The 22212-nt window shown below is 48.2% G+C and overlaps 1 protein-coding gene across 2 annotated transcripts in view; it reads right to left on the bottom strand.

Moving 5' to 3' along the window:
• FES (FES proto-oncogene, tyrosine kinase) overlaps positions 1–21446 on the bottom strand; it is a 224744-nt gene extending 203298 nt beyond the window's left edge. For both annotated transcript variants that reach the window (XM_063925860.1, XM_063925861.1), the window contains exon 1: positions 21134–21446. The gene's annotated coding sequence lies outside the window, so the exon portion shown is untranslated. The remainder of the gene's footprint in view (positions 1–21133) is intronic.
• Positions 21447–22212: the final 766 nt, after the last annotated feature.

Raw genomic sequence — 22212 nt, forward strand, 5'->3', positions numbered from 1 at the left:
TTCATCTTTTCAACTATCTTTTCTAAAACTTTTCCGCGTTTGCAACTTTCAATGAAAAATGGGCACAGTCCAAGCAGTCCTCAAATAATTAGATATCACTAAATACACATTCTCCTTCTGTATAATGCAATCAAGGCAAAACCTATAGGGCAGGACAAGAGGGGCGATAACCCCATATATCAATTTCCAGGGGGAAACTGTCCGGAATGGAGGACTAATAGGGCTGCCTGGAGGTTACTGACTCTGTTACCTGGTGGCACCTTCTTATTTGAGCACATCACCATCCAAGTCTGGGAGGAACCTAGCTTGTAATACGAATGTCATTCTGTTTTCTGTATATAGGGCCCCCCACAATTTAGTTGCCCTGGAGCCCCCACAAACCTTAATCCAGCCCACCTGTCTGCCTTCCCCTGCCTGTATATGTTCTACAGGATTCAGGGGCAGATGTATTAACCTGGAGAAGGCATAAGGAAGTGATAAACTAGTGATAAGTACAAGGTGATAAACGCACCAGCCAATCAGCTCCAATATGTAAATTAACAGTTAGGAACTGATTGGCTGGTACCTTTATCACCCTGCACTAATCACTGCTTTATCACTTCCTTATGCCTTCTCAGTGGTGTAAGTTTGTCACAGTTGCCCGGAGGCAAGATAAATATTGGTGCCCCCCTATTTCCCATATTAAGATAAAATAAGATTTTACTCACCGGTAAATCTATTTCTCGTAGTCCGTAGTGGATGCTGGGAACTCCGAAAGGACCATGGGGAATAGCGGCTCCGCAGGAGACTGGGCACAACTAAAGAAAGCTTTTAGGTCACCTGGTGTGCACTGGCTCCTCCCACTATGACCCTCCTCCAAGCCTCAGTTAGGACACTGTGCCCGGACGAGCTGACATAATAAGGAAGGATTTTGAATCCCGGGTAAGACTCCTATCAGCCACACCAATCACACCATATAACTCGTGATATTATACCCAGTTAACAGTATGAAAACAACTGAGCCTCTCAACAGATGGCTCAACAATAACCCTTTAGTTAACAATAACTATGTACAAGTATTGCAGACAATCCGCACTTGGGACGGGCGCCCAGCATCCACTACGGACTACGAGAAATAGATTTACCGGTGAGTAAAATCTTATTTTCTCTGACGTCCTAGTGGATGCTGGGAACTCCGAAAAGACCATGGGGATTATACCAAAGCTCCCAAACGGGCGGGAGAGTGCGGATGACTCTGCAGCACCGAATGAGAGAACTCCAGGTCCTCCTCAGCGAGGGTATCAAATTTGTAGAATTTTGCAAACGTGTTTGCCCCTGACCAAGTAGCAGCTCGGCAAAGTTGTAAAGCCGAGACCCCTCGGGCAGCCGCCCAAGATGAGCCCATCTTCCTTGTGGAATGGGCTTTTACTGATTTAGGATGCGGCAGTCCAGCCGCAGAATGCGCCAGCTGAATTGTGCTACAAATCCAGCGAGCAATAGTCTGCTTAGAAGCAGGAGCACCCAGTTTGTTGGGTGCATAAAGGATAAATAGCGAGTCAGTTTTCCTGACTCTAGCCGTCCTGGAAACATACATTTTCAAGGCCCTGACTACGTCCAGTAACTTGGAATCCTCCAAGTCCCCAGTAGCCGCAGGCACCACAATAGGTTGGTTCAAGTGAAAAGCTGATACCACCTTAGGGAGAAACTGGGGACGAGTCCTCAATTCCGCCCTATCCATATGGAAAATCAGATAAGGGCTTTTACATGACAAAGCTGCCAATTCTGACACACGCCTGGCTGAAGCCAAGACCAATAACATGACCACTTTCCACGTGAGATATTTTAGATCCACGGTTTTAAGCGGCTCAAACCAATGTGATTTTAAGAAACTCAACACCACGTTGAGATCCCAAGGTGCCACTGGAGGCACAAACGGGGGCTGAATATGCAGCACTCCTTTCACAAACGTCTGAACTTCAGGTAGTGAAGCTAGTTCTTTCTGGAAGAAAATCGACAGAGCCGAGATCTGTACCTTAATGGAGCCTAATTTCAGGCCCCTAGTCACTCCTGCTTGTAGGAAGTGCAGAAATCGACCTAGTTGAAATTCCTCTATTGGGGCCTTTTTGGCCTCACACCAAGCAACATATTTCCGCCATATGCGGTGATAATGCTTTGCAGTTACATCTTTCCTGGCTTTAATCAGCGTAGGAATGACTTCCTCCGGAATGCCCTTTTCCTCCAGGATCCGGCGTTCAACCGCCATGCCGTCAAACGCAGCCGCGGTAAGTCTTGGAACAGACAGGGCCCCTGCTGTAGCAGGTCCTGTCTGAGCGGCAGAGGCCATGGGTCCTCTGAGATCATCTCTTGAAGTTCCGGGTACCACGCTCGTCTTGGCCAATCCGGAACCACGAGTATTGTTCTTACTCCTCGTTTTCTTATTATTCTCAGTACCCTTGGTATGAGAGGCAGAGGAGGGAACACATAAACTGACTGGTACACCCACGGTGTCACTAGAGCGTCCACAGCTATCGCCTGAGGGTCCCTTGACCTGGCGCAATATCTCTCTAGTTTTTTGTTTAGGCGGGACGCCATCATGTCCACCTGTGGCCGTTCCCATCGATTTACAATCAGTGTGAAGACTTCTGGATGAAGTCCCCACTCTCCCGGGTGAAGGTCGTGCCTGCTGAGAAAGTCTGCTTCCCAGTTGTCCACTCCCGGAATGAACACTGCTGACAGTGCTAGTACGTGATTTTCCGCCCATCGGAGAATCCTTGTGGCTTCTGCCATTGCCATCCTGCTTCTTGTGCCGCCCTGTCGATTTACATGGGCGACTGCCGTGATGTTGTCTGACTGGATCAGTACCGGCTGGTGTAGAAGCAGGGATTTTGCCTGACAGAATATTTATGTGTAGGGAAGTCTCCTGACTCGACCATAGTCCTTGGAAGTTTCTTCCCTGTGTGACTGCCCCCCAGCCTCGAAGGCTGGCATCCGTGGTCACCAGGACCCAGTCCTGTATGCCGAATCTGCGGCCCTCTAGAAGATGAGCACTCTGCTGTGGTGGCTGCAGAGACACCCTGGTTCTTGGAGACAGGGTTATTAGGCGATGCATCTGAAGATGCGATCCGGACCATTGGTCCAACAGGTCCCACTGAAAGATTCTGGCATGGAACCTGCCGAAAGGAATTGCTTCGTAAGAAGCCACCATCTTTCCCAGGACCCGCGTGCAGTGGTGCACCGATACCTGTTTTGGTTTCAGGAGGTCTCTGACTAGAGATGACAGCTCCTTGGCTTTCTCCTCCGGGAGAAACACTTTTTTCTGGACTGTATCCAGAATCATACCCAGGAACAGTAGACGTGTCGTCGGAACCAGCTGTGATTTTGGAATATTCAGAATCCAACCGTGCTGGTGTAGCACCTCCTGAGATAGTGCTACTCCCACCAACAACTGCTCCTTGGACCTCGCCTTTATTAGGAGATCGTCCAAGTACGGGATAATTAAAACTCCCTTTTTTCGAAGGAGTATCATCATTTCCGCCATTACCTTGGTAAACACCCTCGGTGCCATGGACAGTCCAAACGGCAGCGTCTGGAATTGGTAATGGCAATCCTGTACCACAAATCTGAGGTACTCCTGGTGAGGATAGTAAATGGGGACATGCAGGTAAGCATCCTTGATGTCCAGGGATACCATATAATCCCCCTCGTCCAGGCTTGCAATAACCGCCCTGAGCGATTCCATCTTGAACTTGAATTTTTTTATGTATGTGTTCAAGGATTTCAAATTTAAAACGGGTCTCACCGAACCGTCCGGTTTCGGTACCACAAACAGTGTGGAATAGTAACCCCGTCCTTGTTGAAGTAGGGGCACCTTGATTATCACCTGCTGGGAATACAGCTTGTGAATTGCCGCTAGCACAGCCTCCCTGTCTGAAGGAGTAATCGGCAAGGCAGATTTTAGGAACCGGTGGGGTGGAGACGCCTCGAATTCCAGTTTGTACCCTTGAGATACTATTTGCAGGATCCAGGGATCCACCTGTGAGCGAGCCCACTGATCGCTGAAATTTTTGAGGCGGCCCCCCACCGTACCTGGCTCCGCCTGTGGAGCCCCACCGTCATGCGGCGGACTTGGAAGAAGCGGGGGAGGACTTTTGCTCCTGGGAACCTGCTGTTTGTTGCAGCCTTTTTCCCCTACCTCTGCCTCTGGACAGAAAGGACCCGCCTTTTCCACGCCTGTTTTTCTGAGTCCGAAAGGACTGTACCTGATAAAACAGCGCCTTTTTAGGCTGTGAGGGAACATGGGGTAAATATGCTGACTTTCCAGCAGTTGCTGTGGAAACTAGGTCCGAGAGACCATCCCCAAATAACTCCTCACCCTTATAAGGCAAAACTTCCATGTGCCTTTTTGAATCTGCATCCCCTGTCCACTGGCGAGTCCATAAGCCTCTCCTAGCAGAAATGGATAATGCACTTATTTTAGATGCCAGCCGGCAGATCTCCCTCTGTGCATCTCTCATGTATAAGACTGAGTCTTTTATATGCTCTATGGTTAGCAGAATAGTGTCCCTATCTAGGGTGTCAATATTTTCTGACAGGGAATCTGACCACGCAGCGGCAGCACTGCACATCCATGCTGACGCAATAGCTGGTCTAAGTATAATGCCTGAGTGTGTATATACAGACTTCAGGATCGCCTCCTGCCTTCTATCAGCAGGTTCCTTGAGGGCGGCCGTATCCGGAGACGGTAGTGCCACCTTTTTAGACAAACGTGTGAGCGCTTTATCCACCCTAGGGGGTGTTTCCCAACGTGACCTATCCTCTGGCGGGAAAGGGAACGCCATTAGTAACTTCTTAGAGATTACCAATCTTTTATCAGGGAAAGCCCACGCTTCTTCACACACTTCATTTAATTTTTCTGATGGGGGAAAAACCACGGGTAGTTTTTTCTCGCCAAACATAATACCCTTTTTAGTGGTACCTGGGTTTATATCAGAAATTTGTAACACCTCTTTCATTGCTTCAATCATGCAACGAATGGCCTTAGTGGACATTAGACTAGACTCATCGTCGTCGACACTGGTGTCAGTATCCGTGTCGACATCCGCATCTGCCATCTGAGGTAGCGGGCGTTTTAGAGCCCCCGATGGCCTTTGAGACGCCTGGACAGGCTCAAGCTGAGAAGCCGGCTGTCCCGCATTTGGCATGTCATCAAATTTTTTGTGTAAGGAGTCGACACGTGCACGCAATTCCTTCCATAAGTCCATCCACTCAGGTGTCTGCCCCGCAGGGGGTGACATCCCTTCTATAGGCATCTGCTCCGCCTCCACATCATTATCCTCATCAAACATGTCGACACAGCCGTACCGACACACCGCACACACACAGGGAATGCTCTAACAGAGGACAGGACCCACAAAAGCCCTTTGGGGAGACAGAGTGAGAGTATGCCAGCACACACCTGAGCGCTATATAATGCAGGGACTAACTGAATTATGTCCCCTATAGCTGCTGTTATATATACTGCGCCTAAATTTAGTGCCCCCCCTCTCTTTTTTACCCTTTTTCTGTAGTGTAGACTGCAGGGGAGAGCCAGGGAGCTTCCTTCCAGCGGAGCTGTGAGGGAGAAATGGCGCCAGTGTGCTGAGGGAGATAGCTCCGCCCCTTTTTCGCGGACTTTTCTCCCGCTATTTTATGGATTCTGGCAGGGGTAATTATCACATATATAGCCTCTGGGGCTATATATTGTGATATTTTTGCCAGCCAAGGTGTTTTTATTGCTGCTCAGGGCGCCCCCCCCCTAGCGCCCTGCACCCTCAGTGACCGGAGTGTGAAGTGTGTATGAGGAGCAATGGCGCACAGCTGCAGTGCTGTGCGCTACCTTGGTGAAGACTGATGTCTTCTGCCGCCGCTTTTCCGGACCTCTTCTTGCTTCTGGCTCTGTATGGGGGACGGCGGCGCGGCTCCGGGACCGAACACCAAGGCCAGTTCCGTGCGGTCGATCCCTCTGGAGCTAATGGTGTCCAGTAGCCTAAGAAGCCCAAGCTAGCTGCAAGCAGGTAGGTTCGCTTCTTCTCCCCTTAGTCCCTCGCTGCAGTTAGCCTGTTGCCAGCAGGTCTCGCTGTAAAATAAAAAACCTAATTCTATACTTTCTTTTAGAAGCTCAGGAGAGCCCCTAGTGTGCATCCAACCTCGGCCGGGCACAAAATCTAACTGAGGCTTGGAGGAGGGTCATAGTGGGAGGAGCCAGTGCACACCAGGTGACCTAAAAGCTTTCTTTAGTTGTGCCCAGTCTCCTGCAGAGCCGCTATTCCCCATGGTCCTTTCGGAGTTCCCAGCATCCACTAGGACGTCAGAGAAATATGTGTATGTATGTGTGCGTATACGTATATGTGTGTGTGTGTGTGTGTGTGTGTGTGTGTGTGTATGGAGTGTTCTGAAAATTTTTTACATACTGTATTTATACATTTAATTGTCTTTCATTTTAAATCACACATTTCTTAGCAGTCATACCCAGGATTAGAACCAATGACCTGTTACACTAACAGCAGACACTTTACTGATGGGAGATATTTGCTCCTGCATAGGAAGAATGAGAATTCTAACTATATGAAGTTACGTGTAATTGTCAAAGAAGTATCTTCATATAACAAAGAAAAAGGTACGATCTCACTCTTTGCGCTCCAAAATGTCCCTTCACTTGAGTTGTCCTCACACCGATATCGGGGTTTACATGAAACAAAAAATTAAACATAACATAGTGTAATACTGCATATGCAAGAAAGTTCTTTCCACTGTGTAGGGGAAGAAATAGAGTGATGGAAATGTCCCAGAAGAGTTCAAACGTCCACCTTCTTATGGGGTCACCAAAGTGATGTAACGAAGACTTGGCAACGGATTCTTACATGTATGCTTACTTTTATAAATGTGGTAGAAAACACATCAAGGTTTCTTTAGTGAAGATATAGAGATTTTTCTTCTTAGACCATATGGTACAGATGAATATTGCTCATGTGAACATATGTGGAATTAAAAAGGGAAGCCAATTAGGGCAAAACAAACCCCTTTTATTTAAAATAATACGAACAGACGACCAGTCATACCAAATTTGGGAAACAGAGATGGACTTCAGCTGACAAAGTAAATTCCGGATATAACAATGTCACATGCTCCCCTCAATTGATATGCTGGTTAAAACATCAATGTTACACTGTATCAACGCGTTTCGACGCTCGGCTGCGTTTTTATCAAGATTAGACAGTGTGTTTAACACTGGCGTGCAGCCTCTCACATAAGGTCAGCTTATGTATATTGGATTATCAGATGGGGGTGCATTTCCGGGGGGTGTGGGTCCCCCTGGACTGTTGTGGCTGTTTTGCCTCAGGAGCAACACATATTAACACTTATTTTCATATTTACTTTCATCCCTATCGTGTGTTTTGTTTCAATGTAATTCATTTCCTACCTTCACTTTTCACTACTTTACCTCTCACTACTTTACCTCTCACTAATTTACCCCTGCTGTTTTCAGCAGCCTCTCTCACTAACCTATTTTCACTTTTTCACTATATATTTTCTCACTTTTGTGTTGCCCTGGGGTCACTCAGCTGCTTCATTTTGGGGGGTCCCGCACCCTAGATTTGTACCCCCCAAAATGTTAGGGACTTGCCCGAATAATGAGGTCACCTGGACACGGTGGGCAAGCCGTTACTTATGGCCATAACTATGCGAAGAACCTCGCTTAAAATGCAAAATGTTATTGCAATTATTATTATTAATAAATTGGTAATGTTTGAATTGTGCACCTGCAACCTTTTTCTTTGTATGCAGTTCTACTGAAAGGTCTCCGCAGGGTCGCACCTCTCATTACCGGTGTGCATCCCAGGACCCCTCCCCTGTACTTCAACACTGACATCTTCAATTTGACTATCAGGAACTGGACTGCGGGTGCTCCTTCCAGCACTTGCAGGGGGCGTGCAAATGGTGGAAGGCGCAAGCTCTTCCCGTCCAGTGTTGGGAAGGTCAGGCATCGCAGCCGACACATTTGGACTCTCCTTGGGGATTTGTGATTTCGAAGAACGCACAGTTCTTTGCTGTGCTTTTGCCAGCTTAAGTCTTTTCTTTTTTCTAGCGAGAGGATGAGTGCTTCCATCCTCATGTGAAGCTGAACCACTAGCCATGAACATAGGCCAGAGCCTCAGCCGTTCCTTGCCACTCCGTGTCGTAAATGGCATATTGGCAAGTTTACGCTTCTCCTCAGACGCTTTTAATTTAGATTTTTGGGTCATTTTACTGATCTTTTGTGTTTTGGATTTTACATGCTCTGTACTATGACATTGGGCATCGGCCTTGGCAGACGACGTTGATGGCATTTCATCGTCTCGGCCATGACTAGTGGCAGCAGCTTCAGCACGAGGTGGAAGTGGATCTTGATCTTTCCCTATTTTTTTAACCTCCACATTTTTGTTCTCCATATTTTAATGCGCACAACTAAAAGCCACCACAGGTATACAATGTAGATGGATGGATACTATAGTATTATATTACTTATGGACGACGAGTGCACTGACGACACAGAGGTAGGTACAGCCGTGGCCTACCGTACTGCTATATATATATATATATATATATATAAAATATACTGTATAATAATAATAACGGACCTGGTGGACACTGTCAGCAGACTGCTAAACTAGTATGAAGAAAAAAAAACCCACAGGTATACAATGTAGATGGATGGATAGTATAGTATTATATTACTTATGGACGACGAGTGCACTGACGACACAGAGGTAGGTACAGCCGTGGCCTACCGTACTGCTATATATATATATATATATATATAATATACTGTATAATAATAATAATGGACCTGGTGGACACTGTCAGCAGACTGCTAAACTAGTATGAAGAAGAAAAAAAACCACCACAGGTATACAATGTAGATGGATGGATAGTATAGTATTATATTACTTATGGACGACGAGTGCACTGACGACACAGAGGTAGGTACAGCCGTGGCCTACCGTACTGCTATATATATATATATATATATATATATATATATATAATATACTGTATAATAATAATAACGGACCTGGTGGACACTGTCAGCAGACTGCTAAACTAGTATGAAGAAAAAAAAAGCCACCACAGGTATACAATGTAGATGGATGGATAGTATAGTATTATATTACTTATGGACGACGAGTGCACTGACGACACGGAGGTAGGTACAGCCGTGGCCTACCGTACTGCTATATATATATATATATATATATATATATATATATATATAATATACTGTATAATAATAATAATAACGGACCTGGTGGACACTGTCAGCAGACTGCTAAACTAGTATGAAGAAAAAAAAAGCCACCACAGGTATACAATGTAGATGGATGGATACTATAGTATAGTATTATATTACTTATGGACGACGAGTGCACTGACGACACAGAGGTAGGTACAGCCGTGGCCTACCGTACTGCTATATATATATATATATATATATATATATATATATAATATACTGTATAATAATAACGGACCTGGTGGACACTGTCAGCAGACTGCTAAACTAGTATGAAGAAAAAAAAAGCCACCACAGGAGTGTTTTTCAGGCAGACAAACGTATACTGGACTGGTGGTCACTGTCAGCAAAACTGTGCACTGTACTCCTGCTATAACTGCTCCCCAGTCCCCACAATTAGGCAGTGTGAGCAGTGCACTCAGCACAGATATATGCAGCAGTGCAGCACACTGAGTGAGCACAGATATGGTGGAGCGTTTTTTTTCAGGCAGAGAAACAACGGATTAAACTCACTGGTGGTATAATCAAAACCCTGCACTGTACTCCCTAACAGCTGCTCCCCGTCCCCAATCCTCCCCACAATTATAACTAAGTCACTCAGTCTTTTCTACTATAACGGAGAGGACGCCAGCCACGTCCTCTCCCTATCAATCTCAATGCACGTGTGAAAATGGCGGCGACGCGCGGCTCCTTATATAGAATCCGAATCTCGCGAGAATCCGACAGCAGGATGATGACGTTCGGGCGCTCTCGGGTTAACCGAGCAAGGCGGGAGGATCCGAGTCGCTCGGACCCGTGAAAAAAAAGGTGAGTTCGGGCGGGTTCGGATCCCGAGGATCCGAACCCGCTCATCACTAGTAGAAAGTGGAGAAACCGGCCCAGATGGAAATCTTCCGTAGGAGCATTCTTGGCCCCACACCAAGATACATACTTCCTCCAGATATGGTGATAATGCTTTGCCGTCTCCTCCTTCCTAGCCTTTATCAGAGTAGGGATGACTTCCTCCGGAATACCTTTCCCAGCTAGGATTCGGTGTTCAACCGCCATGCCGTCAAACGTAACCGCGGTAAGTCTTGGAACACACATGGCCCCTGCTGTAACAGGTCCTCCCTGAGAGGAAGAGGACACGGATCTTCTGTGAGCATTTCCTGAAGATCTGAGTACCAGGCCCTTCGAGGCCAATCTGGGACAATGAGTATTGTCTGCACTCTTCTTTGTCTTATGATTCTCAATATTTTTGAGATGAGAGGAAGAGGAGGAAATACATAGACCGACTGAAACACCCATGGTGTCACTAGGGCGTCTACTGCTACTGCCTGAGGGTCCCCTGACCTGGCACAATACCTCCGAAGCTTCTTGTTGAGGCGTGATGCCATCATGTCTATTTGAGGAATTCCCCAAAGACTTGTTATCTCTGCAAAAACTTCTTGATGAAGTCCCCACTCTCCCGGATGGAGATCGTGTCTGCTGAGGAAGTCTGCTTCCCAGTTGTCCACTCCCGGAATGAAGACAGCTGACAGAGCGCTTACGTGATTTTCCGCCCAGCGAAGAATCCTGGTGGCTTCCGCCATCGCTACTCTGCTCCTTGTCCCGCCTTGGCGGTTTACATGAGCCACGGCTGTGACGTTGTCCGATTGAATCAGAACCGGTAGGTCGCGAAGAAGATTCTCTGCTTGTCGTAGGCCGTTGTATATGGCCCTCAATTCCAGTATGTTGATCTGTAGACAAGCCTCCTGGCTTGACCATAGTCCCTGAAAATTTCTTCCTTGTGTGACTGCTCCCCATCCCCGGAGGCTCGCGTCCGTGGTCACCAGAACCCAGTCTTGAATGCCGAACCTGCGACCCTCTAAAAGGTGAGCACTCTGCAGCCACCACAGGAGAGACACCCTGGCCCTGGGGGACAGGATTATTTTCTGATGTATTTGTAGATGGGACCCGGACCACTTGTCCAGAAGGTCCCACTGAAAAATCCTCGCATGAAACCTGCCGAAGGGGATGGTCTTGTAGGCTGCCACCATTTTTCCCAGAACTCGAGTGCATTGATGAACAGACTCTCTTTTTGGTTTTAGCAGGTCTCTGACCATGTTCTGGAGATCTTGGGCTTTTTCCAATGGGAGAAAAACACTCCTTTATTCCGTGTCCAGAATCATGCCTAGGAATGATAGCCGAGTCGTTGGAACCAATTGTGACTTTGGCAGATTGAGAATCCAACCGTGCTGTTGCAGCACTTTCAGGGAGAGCGACACGCTCTTCAGCAATTGGTCTCTCGATCTCGCCTTTATCAGGAGATCGTCCAAGTATGGGATAATTGTGACTCCCTGCCTGCGCAGGAGCACCATCATCTCCGCCAATACCTTGGTGAAAATCCTCGGGCCGTGGAAAGCCCAAACGGCAACGTCTGAAACTGGTAATGACAGTCCTGTACAGCGAATCTCAGGTACTCCTGATGAGGGGGGTATATGGGGACATTAAGGTATGCATCCTTTATGTCTAGTGACACTATAAAATCCCCCCTTCCAGGCTGGATATTACAGCTCGGAGCGATTCCATCTTGAATTTGAACCTTTTCAAGTACAGGTTTAGGGATTTTAGATTTAAAATGGGTCTGACCGAACCATCCAGCTTCGGGACCACAAACAGGGTTAAATAGTACGCTTTTCCCTGTTGGACCAGGGGAACCTTGAACACCACTTGCTGTTGACACAGCTTTTGAATTGCAGCTAACATTACTTCCCTCTCCGGGGGTGAAGCTGGCAAGGCCGACTTGAAAAATCGGCGAGGGGGCACCTCTTCGAATTCCAGCTTGTAGCCTTGGGAAACAATTTCCATTGCCCAAGGATCCACGTCTGAAAGAATCCAGATCTGGCTGAAAAGTCGAGGCGTGCCCCCACTGATGCGGACTCCCTTAGGGGAGCCCCAGCGTCATGCGGTGGATTTTGTAGAAGCCGGGGAGGACTTCTGCTCCTGGGAACTAGCCGAAGCAGGTGTTCTCTTTCCTCTACCCTTACCTCTGGCAAGGAAGGAGGAGCCCTGACCTCTTCTGGACTTATGCGACCGAAAAGACTGCATCTGATACTGTGGAGTTTTCTTTTGCTGTTGGGGAACAAAAGGTAAAAAGGTAGATTTACCCGCGGTAGCTGTGGCAACCAGGTCCGCGAGCCCCTCCCCAAACAACACTTCACCCTTGTAAGGTAAAACCTCCATATGCTTCTTAGAGTCTGCATCACCCGTCCATTGGCGGGTCCATAGAGCACATCTCACAGAAATAGCCATGTCTGAGCAAAGCACCCGTATGCGCATAAATAGACTTTAAAGTAGTCTCCTGTCTGCGATCAGCAGGATCCTTGAGGGCTGCCGTGTCCGGAGACGGTAGCGCCACCTTCTTGGACAGGCGAGTTAAAGCCTTGTCCACCCTGGGAGCGGATTCCCAACGTACCCTGTCCTGTGCAGGGAAAGGATACGCCATAAGAACCCTTTTGGGAATCTGCAGTTTTTTATCTGGAGTTTCCCAAGCTTTTTCAAATAACTCGTTAAGCTCATGAGATGGGGGAAAGGTTACCTCAGGTTTCTTTTCCTTATACATGCGCATCCTCGTGTCAGGGACAGAGGGGTCATCTGTGATATGCAAAACATCTTTTATTGCAATAATCATACGCTGAATACTTTTTGCAACCCTTGGGTGCAATTTTGCATCATCATAGTCGACACTGGAATCAGAATCCGTGTCGGTATCAGTGTCTATTATTTGGGATAGGGGACGTTTTTGAGACCCAGAAGGGCCCTGTGACCCAGTCCAATCCGTGGATTGACTCCCTGCTTTCTCCCTGGACTCTGCTTTGTCCAGTCTCGTATGTAATGAGGCCACACTTGCATTTAACATATGCCACATGTCCATCCAATAATGAGTCGGCGTTGCCGACGGAGACACACCACTCATCCGCTTCAGACATGCTGACACGCACGTACCGACACCCCCACACACACAGGGATATATCTATAAGGGGACAATTCCCCAACAAGGCCCTTTGGAGAGACAGAGAGAGAGTATGCCAGCACACACCCAGCACCAACTAACACTGGAATAAAACCCAGATAGCGCTTTTTATATATATAATCAATGTGTATACACTCACTGCACCTTAAAATGACCCCCCCCCCCCCTCTTTTCAGCCCTCTGTCACCGAGTTCAGCAGGGGAGAGTCCGGGGAGCCAGCTTCTCTGCAGCGTTCTGTGGAGAAAAATAAGAATTTACTTACCGATAATTCTATTTCTCATAGTCCGTAGTGGATGCTGGGAACTCCGTAAGGACCATGGGGAATAGCGGCTCCGCAGGAGACTGGGCACAAAAAGTAAAAGCTTTAGACTAGCTGGTGTGCACTGGCTCCTCCCCCTATGACCCTCCTCCAAGCCTCAGTTAAGATACTGTGCCCGGACGAGCGTACATAATAAGGAAGGATCTTGAATCCGGGGTAAGACTCATACCAGCCACACCAATCACACCGTACAACTCGTGATCTGAACCCAGTTAACAGTATGATAACCGTAGGAGCCTCTGAAAAGATGGCTTCCAACAATAAACAACCCGATTTGTTTGTAACAATAACTATATACAAGTATTGCAGACAATCCGCACTTGGGATGGGCGCCCAGCATCCACTACGGACTATGAGAAATAGAATTGTCGGTAAGTAAATTCTTATTTTCTCTGAAGTCCTAGTGGATGCTGGGAACTCCGTAAGGACCATGGGGATTATACCAAAGCTCCCAAACGGGCGGGAGAGTGCGGATGACTCTGCGGCACCGAATGAGAGAACTCCAGGTCCTCCTCAGCCAGGGTATCAAATTTGTAGAATTTAGCAAACGTGTTTGCCCCTGACCAAGTAGCTGCTCGGCAAAGTTGTAAAGCCGAGACCCCTCGGGCAGCCGCCCAAGATGAGCCCACCTTCCTTGTGGAACGGGCTTTTACAGATTTTGGCTGTGGCAGGCCTGCCACAGAATGTGCAAGTTGAATTGTACTACAAATCCAACGAGCAATCGTCTGCTTAGAAGCAGGAGCACCCAGCTTGTTGGGTGCATACAGTATAAACAGCGAGTCAGATTTTCTGACTCCAGCCGTCCTGGAAACATATATTTTCAGGGCCCTGACTACGTCCAGCAACTTGGAGTCCTCCAAGTCCCTAGTAGCCACAGGTACCACAATAGGTTGATTCATGTGAAACGCTGAAACCACCTTAGGGAGAAATTGAGGACGAGTCCTCAATTCCGCCCTATCCGAATGAAATATCAGGTAAGGGCTTTTATAGGATAAAGCCGCCAATTCTGATACGCGCCTGGCTGAAGCCAGGGCCAACAGCATTACCACTTTCCATGTGAGATATTTCAAATCCACTGTGGCAAGTGGTTCAAACCAATGTGATTTTAGGAACCCTAAAACTACATTGAGATCCCAAGGTGCCACTGGAGGCACAAAAGGAGGCTGTATATGCAGTACCCCTTTGACAAACGTCTGAACTTCAGGCACTGAAGCCAGTTCTTTCTGGAAGAAGATCGACAGGGCCGAAATTTGAACCTTAATGGATCCTAATTTTAGGCCCATAGACAATCCTGCTTGCAGGAAATGTAGGAAACGACCCAGTTGAAATTCCTCCGTAGGGGCCTTCTTGGCCTCACACCACGCAACATATTTTCGCCAAATGCGATGATAATGTTTTGCAGTTACATCCTTCCTGGCCTTGATCAGGGTAGGGATGACTTCATCTGGAATGCCTTTTTCCTTCAGGATCCGGCGTTCAACCGCCATGCCGTCAAACGCAGCCGCGGTAAGTCTTGGAACAGACAAGGTCCCTGCTGGAGCAGGTCCTTCCTTAGAGGTAGAGGCCACGGGTCCTCCGTGAGCATCTCTTGCAGCTCCGGGTACCAAGTTCTTCTTGGCCAATCCGGAGCCACGAGTATCGTTCTTACTCCTCTCCTTCTTATGATTCTCAGTACTTTTGGTATGAGAGGAAGAGGAGGGAACACATATACCGACTGGAACACCCACGGAGTTACCAGAGCGTCCACCGCTATTGCCTGAGGGTCCCTTGACCTGGCGCAATATCTGTCCAGTTTCTTGTTGAGACGGGACGCCATCATGTCCACCTTTGGTTTTTCCCAACGGTTTACAATCACTTGGAAGACTTCTGGATGAAGTCCCCACTCCCCCGGGTGGAGGTCGTGTCTGCTGAGGAAGTCTGCTTCCCAGTTGTCCACTCCCGGAATGAACACTGCTGACAGTGCTATCACATGATTTTCCGCCCAGCGGAGAATCCTTGCAGCTTCTGCCATTGCCCTCCTGCTTCTTGTGCCGCCCTGTCTGTTTACGTGGGCGACAGCCGTGATGTTGTCCGACTGGATCAATACCGGTTGACCCTGAAGCAGAGGCCTTGCTTGACTTAGGGCATTGTAAATGGCCCTTAGCTCTAGGATATTTATGTGAAGAGACGTTTCCATGCTTGACCACAAGCCCTGGAAATTTCTTCCCTGTGTGACTGCTCCCCAGCCTCTCAGGCTGGCATCCGTGGTTACCAGCATCCAATCCTGAATGCCGAATCTGCGGCCCTCTAGAAGATGAGCCTTCTGTAACCACCACAGGAGAGATACCCTTGTCCTTGGAGATAGGGTTATCCGCTGATGCATCTGAAGATGCGATCCGGACCATTTGTCCAGCAGATCCCACTGAAAAGTTCTTGCATGGAATCTTCCGAATGGAATCGCTTCGTAAGAAGCCACCATTTTTCCCAGGACTCTCGTGCACTGATGCACTGACACTTGTCCTGGTTTTAGGAGGTTCCTGACTAGCTCGGATAACTCCCTGGCCTTCTCCTCCGGGAGAAACACCTTTTTCTGGACTGTGTCCAGAATCATCCCTAGGAACAGTAGACGTGTTGTCGGAATCAGCTGTGATTTTGGGATATTTAGAATCCACCCGTGCTGACGTAGCACTACCTGAGATAGTGCTACTCCGACCTCTAACTGTTCCCTGGATCTTGCCCTTATCAGGAGATCGTCCAAGTAAGGGATAATTAATACGCCTTTTCTTCGAAGAAGAATCATCATTTCGGCCATTACCTTGGTAAAGACCCGTGGTGCCGTGGACAATCCAAACGGCAGCGTCTGAAACTGATAATGACAGTTTTGTATCACAAACCTGAGGTACCCTTGGTGAGAAGGGTAGATTGGGACATGGAGATAAGCATCCTTGATGTCTAGAGATACCATATAGTCCCCTTCTTCCAGGTTCGCTATCACTGCTCTGAGTGACTCCATCTTGAATTTGAACCTTTTTATGTAAGTGTTCAAAGATTTTAGATTTAAAATTGGTCTCACCGAGCCGTCCGGCTTCGGTACCACAAACAGCGTGGAATAATACCCCTTTCCCTGTTGTAGGAGGGGTACCTTGATTATCACCTGCTGGGAATACAGCTTGTGAATAGCTTCCAATACTGCCTCCCTGTCGGAGGGAGACGTTGGTAGAGCAGACTTCAGGAACCGGCGAGGGGGAGACGTCTCGAATTCCAATTTGTACCCCTGTGATACTACCTGCAGGATCCAGGGGTCCACTTGCGAGTGAGCCCACTGCGCGCTGAAATTCTTGAGACGGCCCCCCACCGTGCCCGAGTCTGCTTGCAGAGCCCCAGCGTCATGCTGAGGACTTGGCAGAAGCGGGGGAGGGCTTCTGCTCCTGGGAAGAGGCTGCATGGTGCAGTCTTTTTCCCCTTCCTCTGCCCCGGGGCAGGAACGAGCGGCCTTTTTCCCTCTTGCCCTTATAGGGACGAAAGGACTGGGTTTGAAAAGACGGTGTCTTTTTCTGCTGAGAGGTGACCTGGGGTAAAAAGGTGGATTTTCCAGCCGTTGCTGTGGCCACCAGGTCCGATAGACCGACCCCAAATAACTCCTCCCCTTTATACGGCAATACTTCCATATGTCGTTTGGAATCCGCATCACCTGACCACTGTCGCGTCTATAACGTTCTTCTGGCAGAAATGGACATCGCACTTACTCTAGATGCCAGGGTGCAAATATCCCTCTGTGCATCTCGCATATATAGTAATGCATCCTTTAAATGCTCTATAGTTAATAATATACTGTCCCTATCCAGGGTATCAATATTTTCAGTCAGGGAATCCGACCAAGCCACTCCAGCGCTGCACATCCAGGCTGAGGCGATCGCTGGTCGCAGTATAACACCGGTATGTGTGTATATACCTTTTAAGATATTTTCCAGCCTTCTATCAGCTGGTTCCTTGAGAGCGGCCGTATCAGGAGACGGTAACGCCACTTGTTTTGATAAGCGCGTGAGCGCCTTATCTACCCTAGGGGGTGTTTCCCAACGTGCCCTAACCTCTGGCGGGAAAGGGTATAGTGCCAATAATTTATTAGAAATCAGCAGTTTTTTATCGGGGGAAACCCACGCTTTATCACACACCTCATTTAATTCATCTGACTCAGGAAAAACCACTGGTAGTTTTTTCACACCCCACATAATACCCTTTTTTGTGGTACTTGTAGTGTCAGAAATGTTCAATGCCTCCTTCATTGCCGTGATCATGTAACGTGTGGCCCTACTGGACATTACGTTTGTCTCGTCACCGTCGACACTGGATTCAGTATCCGTGTCAGGGTCTGTGTCGACCATCTGAGGTAACGGGCGTTTTAGCGCCCCTGACGGTGTCTGAGACGCCTGAACAGGCACTAATTGATTTGTCGGCTGTCTCATGTCGTCAACAGTTTTTTGCAAAGTGCTGACATTGTCACGTAATTCTTTAATTACTACCATCCAGTCAGGTGTCGACTCCCTAGGGGGTGACATCACTAACACAGGCAATTGCTCTGCTTCCACATCGTTTTCCTCCTCATACATGTCGACACAATCGTACCGACACCCAGCACACACACAGAGAATGCTCTGATAGAGGACAGGACCCCACTAGCCCTTTGGGGAGACAGAGGGAGAGTTTGCCAGCACACACCAGAGCGCTATATATATACAGGGATAACCTTATATAAGTGTTACTCCCTGTTATAGCTGCTGTATTTATATATTAGCTGCCAATAGTGCCCCCCTCTCTGTTTTACCCTGTTTCTGTAGTGCAGGACTGCAGGGGAGAGTCAGGGAGCCGTCCTTCCAGCGGAGCTGTGAAAGAAAATGGCGCTTGTGTGCTGAGGAGAAAGGCTCTGCCCCCTTCACGGCGGCCTTTTCTCCCGCTTTTTTCAGGAAACTGGCAGGGGATAAATGCATCCATATAGCCCAGGAGCTATATGTGATGCATTTTTTTTAGCCATATAAGGTTTTTATATCGTTTTTATTGCGTCTCAGGGCGCTCCCCCCCAGCGCCCTGCACCCTCAGTGACCGGAGTGTGAAGTGTGCTGAAAGCAATGGCGCACAGCTGCAGTGCTGTGCGCTACCTTATTTGAAGACAGGAACGTCTTCTGCCGCCGCTTTCTCCGGACCTCTTCGCTCTTCTGGCTCTGTAAGGGGGCCGGCGGCGCGGCTCCGGGACCCATCCAGGCTGAACCTGTGATCGTCCCTCTGGAGCTAATGTCCAGTAGCCAAGAAGCCCAATCCACTCTGCAGTCAGGTGAGTTCGCTTCTTCTCCCCTTAGTCCCACGATGCAGTGAGCCTGTTGCCAGCAGGACTCACTGAAAATAAAAAACCTATTTAAACTTTTACTTCTAAGCAGCTCAGGAGAGCCACCTAGCTTGCACCCTTCTCGTTCGGGCACAAAAATCTAACTGAGGCTTGGAGGAGGGTCATAGGGGGAGGAGCCAGTGCACACCAGCTAGTCTAAAGCTTTTACTTTTTGTGCCCAGTCTCCTGCGGAGCCGCTATTCCCCATGGTCCTTACGGAGTTCCCAGCATCCACTAGGACGTCAGAGAAATGGTGCTGTTAGTGCTGAGGGATCAAGCTCCGCCCCCTCCAGCGGTGGGCTTCGGTCCCGCTTGAACATACAAAAAATGGCGGGGGATCTCTGCATTTACTGCCTCCGCAGCCTAATGTACCCTTATATGCCAGTCCAGAGGTTTATTGCTGCCCAGGGCGCCCCCCCTGCGCCCTGCACCCATCAGTGCCTGTTCCGTGTGTGTAGTGTGTGGGAGCAATGGCGCGCAGCGGCTTACCTCAGTGAAGATCTGAAGTCTTCTGCCGCCTTGAAGTCTTCTTTTCTTCTTATACTCACCCGGCTTCTATCTTCCGGCTCTGCGAGGAGGACGGCGGCGCGGCTCTGGGACGAACTGCGGGGTGAAACCAGCGTTCCGACTCCCTCTGGAGCTATTGGTGTCCAGTAGCCTAAGAAGCAGAGCCTATCATTTAAGTAGGGCTGCTTCTCTCTCCTCAGTCCCACGATGCAGGGAGCCTGTTGCCAGCAGTGCTCCCTGAAAATAAAAAACCTAACAAAATTCTTTTTCAGAGAAACTCTGGAGAGCTCCTCTGTAATGCACCCAGTCTCCTCTGGGCACAGGATCTAACTGAGGTCTGGAGGAGGGGCATAGAGGGAGGAGCCAGTGCACACCCATACTAAAAGTTCTTTATAGTGCCCATGTCTCCTGCGGAGCCCGTCTATAACCCATGGTCCTTACGGAGTCCCCAGCATCCTCTAAGACGTAAGAGAAATAATATGGTTTTCAGAATGACTATACTCTTCATCCTGGACTGTCAGTCCTCCATTTCCTGAAATTGATGTTGTGTCTAAGAATATTACTACCCGGTTCTGTGTGCTCGGCACTGGGGTACCAACGGTGGACTGCATTGGTGGTTTCATCAATTTATAAAACAATTGCAAGTCACTGGACTGACATGTCGGTGGACCCGGATTCTGGTAAGCATACTGGATACACGTACTGATCGTCCGCTCGATATTTCGGTCCTGACAGCCAGCTGGACGAGCATTTACATTTGCATATCCAATTGTGACGTTAGTCCCTGCAGCAACTGTATGGGCAATCGGCGGACCGTCCCTACACACAGCCATATATGCCAATATATCTGCTGAAATATCAGCCATCGGCTGTGCTGCATATCAGATGCAATATGCCTGTGAACGACGTTGTTCGCAGACATATGGGGTGCATACACCTGCACTGACCCGGGCGGCTAGCGATATATATCGGCTGTTTGCTCGAACGCCAGATATATCGCCCAGTGTGTACCCAGCTTAAGCAACATTGCTGTGAATCTGTTTTTGTTTCCTGTTTTGTAGCACTTAATTGTAAATACTTTTTAAAATACTTATCAGCTATAAACCTACAGATGAATATACAGTAACAACAACTGCATTCAACTCCCATAAACAGGTACATATTACAGTACTGTAACACATAAATAAATAATAAAACAAAAACACTTACTGGGACTAATCATGAACACCTGGGAAAGTCCCCGGAAACAAAAGACAGTTGATATAACTATGGGAACTGTGCATTGTCTGGGCAATATTATTACTTAAGTGTGTGACCCCCATTGGCTAGTACAGTGCAGTATCCACCTGATAACTCACTCGGGAGAAGTCCTGTAACAGCATCTGCGCTAGCCTAAGCTGTCATTAGAGTTAGAGCTCAGACAGGCGCTCCTTGCACCAGGGATAGCACTACAGTAACTTATACTTGGTGGAGACACGTTCCAGGTTCCTGCTCTGTCCTGCGGATGAATTCCCGGAAGGGCAGCTCTGGGAATAGAGGAGAGTAGGAAGCCCAGCAGCTCACTCTTGCTGCCTATCACAGTTACACAGTGTTACCTGGTGCTGCCTCAGGTACAGTAGTAATGCCCCTCACGCTACATATACAGCAGCATATGGAAGTAGAACTTACCAAACTCTAGTTCCTTAAATCAGTGACAGCCATTCCTCTCCATTCTCGGTATATCTCTGTGGATAGTGCACAGACCTGGCTCTTGAGTCAGCAGTTTAATGATAAATTCCGTGAGCTGAAATCCTCGCTGGTTTCTGTTCCTCCAGTGGTTTCTCCCCAGCAGCCTCTGTCATCAAGCTCTGGTACTGGGGTGTCTCTGGCTCAGAAGTCTCTTGTTGCAGTCTCTGCCTTTCCCTCACTCTCTGGCTGTACCGTGTACACGGTGCCTTCTCCCCTCAGCGCCTCGGCCAGTGACTTACAGTAACTCCCTCTTTCTGGTTAGTGGCAATGTTACACCAGCACTTCCCACACTGATATTTTACTCTCTTTGCGCCTCCCTCTCATCTTTTACAGGAGCAATACTCACATTGGCATTATGATTAACCCTTCCAGCACAGCTGTAAAGCGAGTGTGGCTGCAGTGTTATAGATGGAACACTCTGACACTGACCCTGTCTGTTATACAGCTGGATGTCACTGATATTATCATCCTAATAAATAGTCTAGAGATGAGCGCCGGAAATTTTTCGGGTTTTGTGTTTTGGTTTTGGGTTCGGTTCCGCGGCCGTGTTTTGGGTTCGACCGCGTTTTGGCAAAACCTCACCGAATTTTTTTTGTCGGATTCGGGTGTGTTTTGGATTCGGGTGTTTTTTTCAAAAAACCCTAAAAAACAGCTTAAATCATAGAATTTGGGGGTCATTTTGATCCCAAAGTATTATTAACCTCAAAAACTATAATTTCCACTCATTTTCAGTCTATTCTGAATACCTCACACCTCACAATATTATTTTTAGTCCTAAAATTTGCACCGAGGTCGCTGTGTGAGTAAGATAAGCGACCCTAGTGGCCGACACAAACACCGGGCCCATCTAGGAGTGGCACTGCAGTGTCACGCAGGATGTCCCTTCCAAAAAACCCTCCCCAAACAGCACATGACGCAAAAAAAAAAAAGAGGCGCAATGAGGTAGCTGTGTGAGTAAGATAAGCGACCCTAGTGGCCGACACAAACACCGGGCCCATCTAGGAGTGGCACTGCAGTGT

This window comes from Pseudophryne corroboree, chromosome 6 (assembly GCF_028390025.1).
Source record: "Pseudophryne corroboree isolate aPseCor3 chromosome 6, aPseCor3.hap2, whole genome shotgun sequence".
NCBI classification, from domain to species: Eukaryota; Metazoa; Chordata; class Amphibia; order Anura; family Myobatrachidae; genus Pseudophryne; species Pseudophryne corroboree.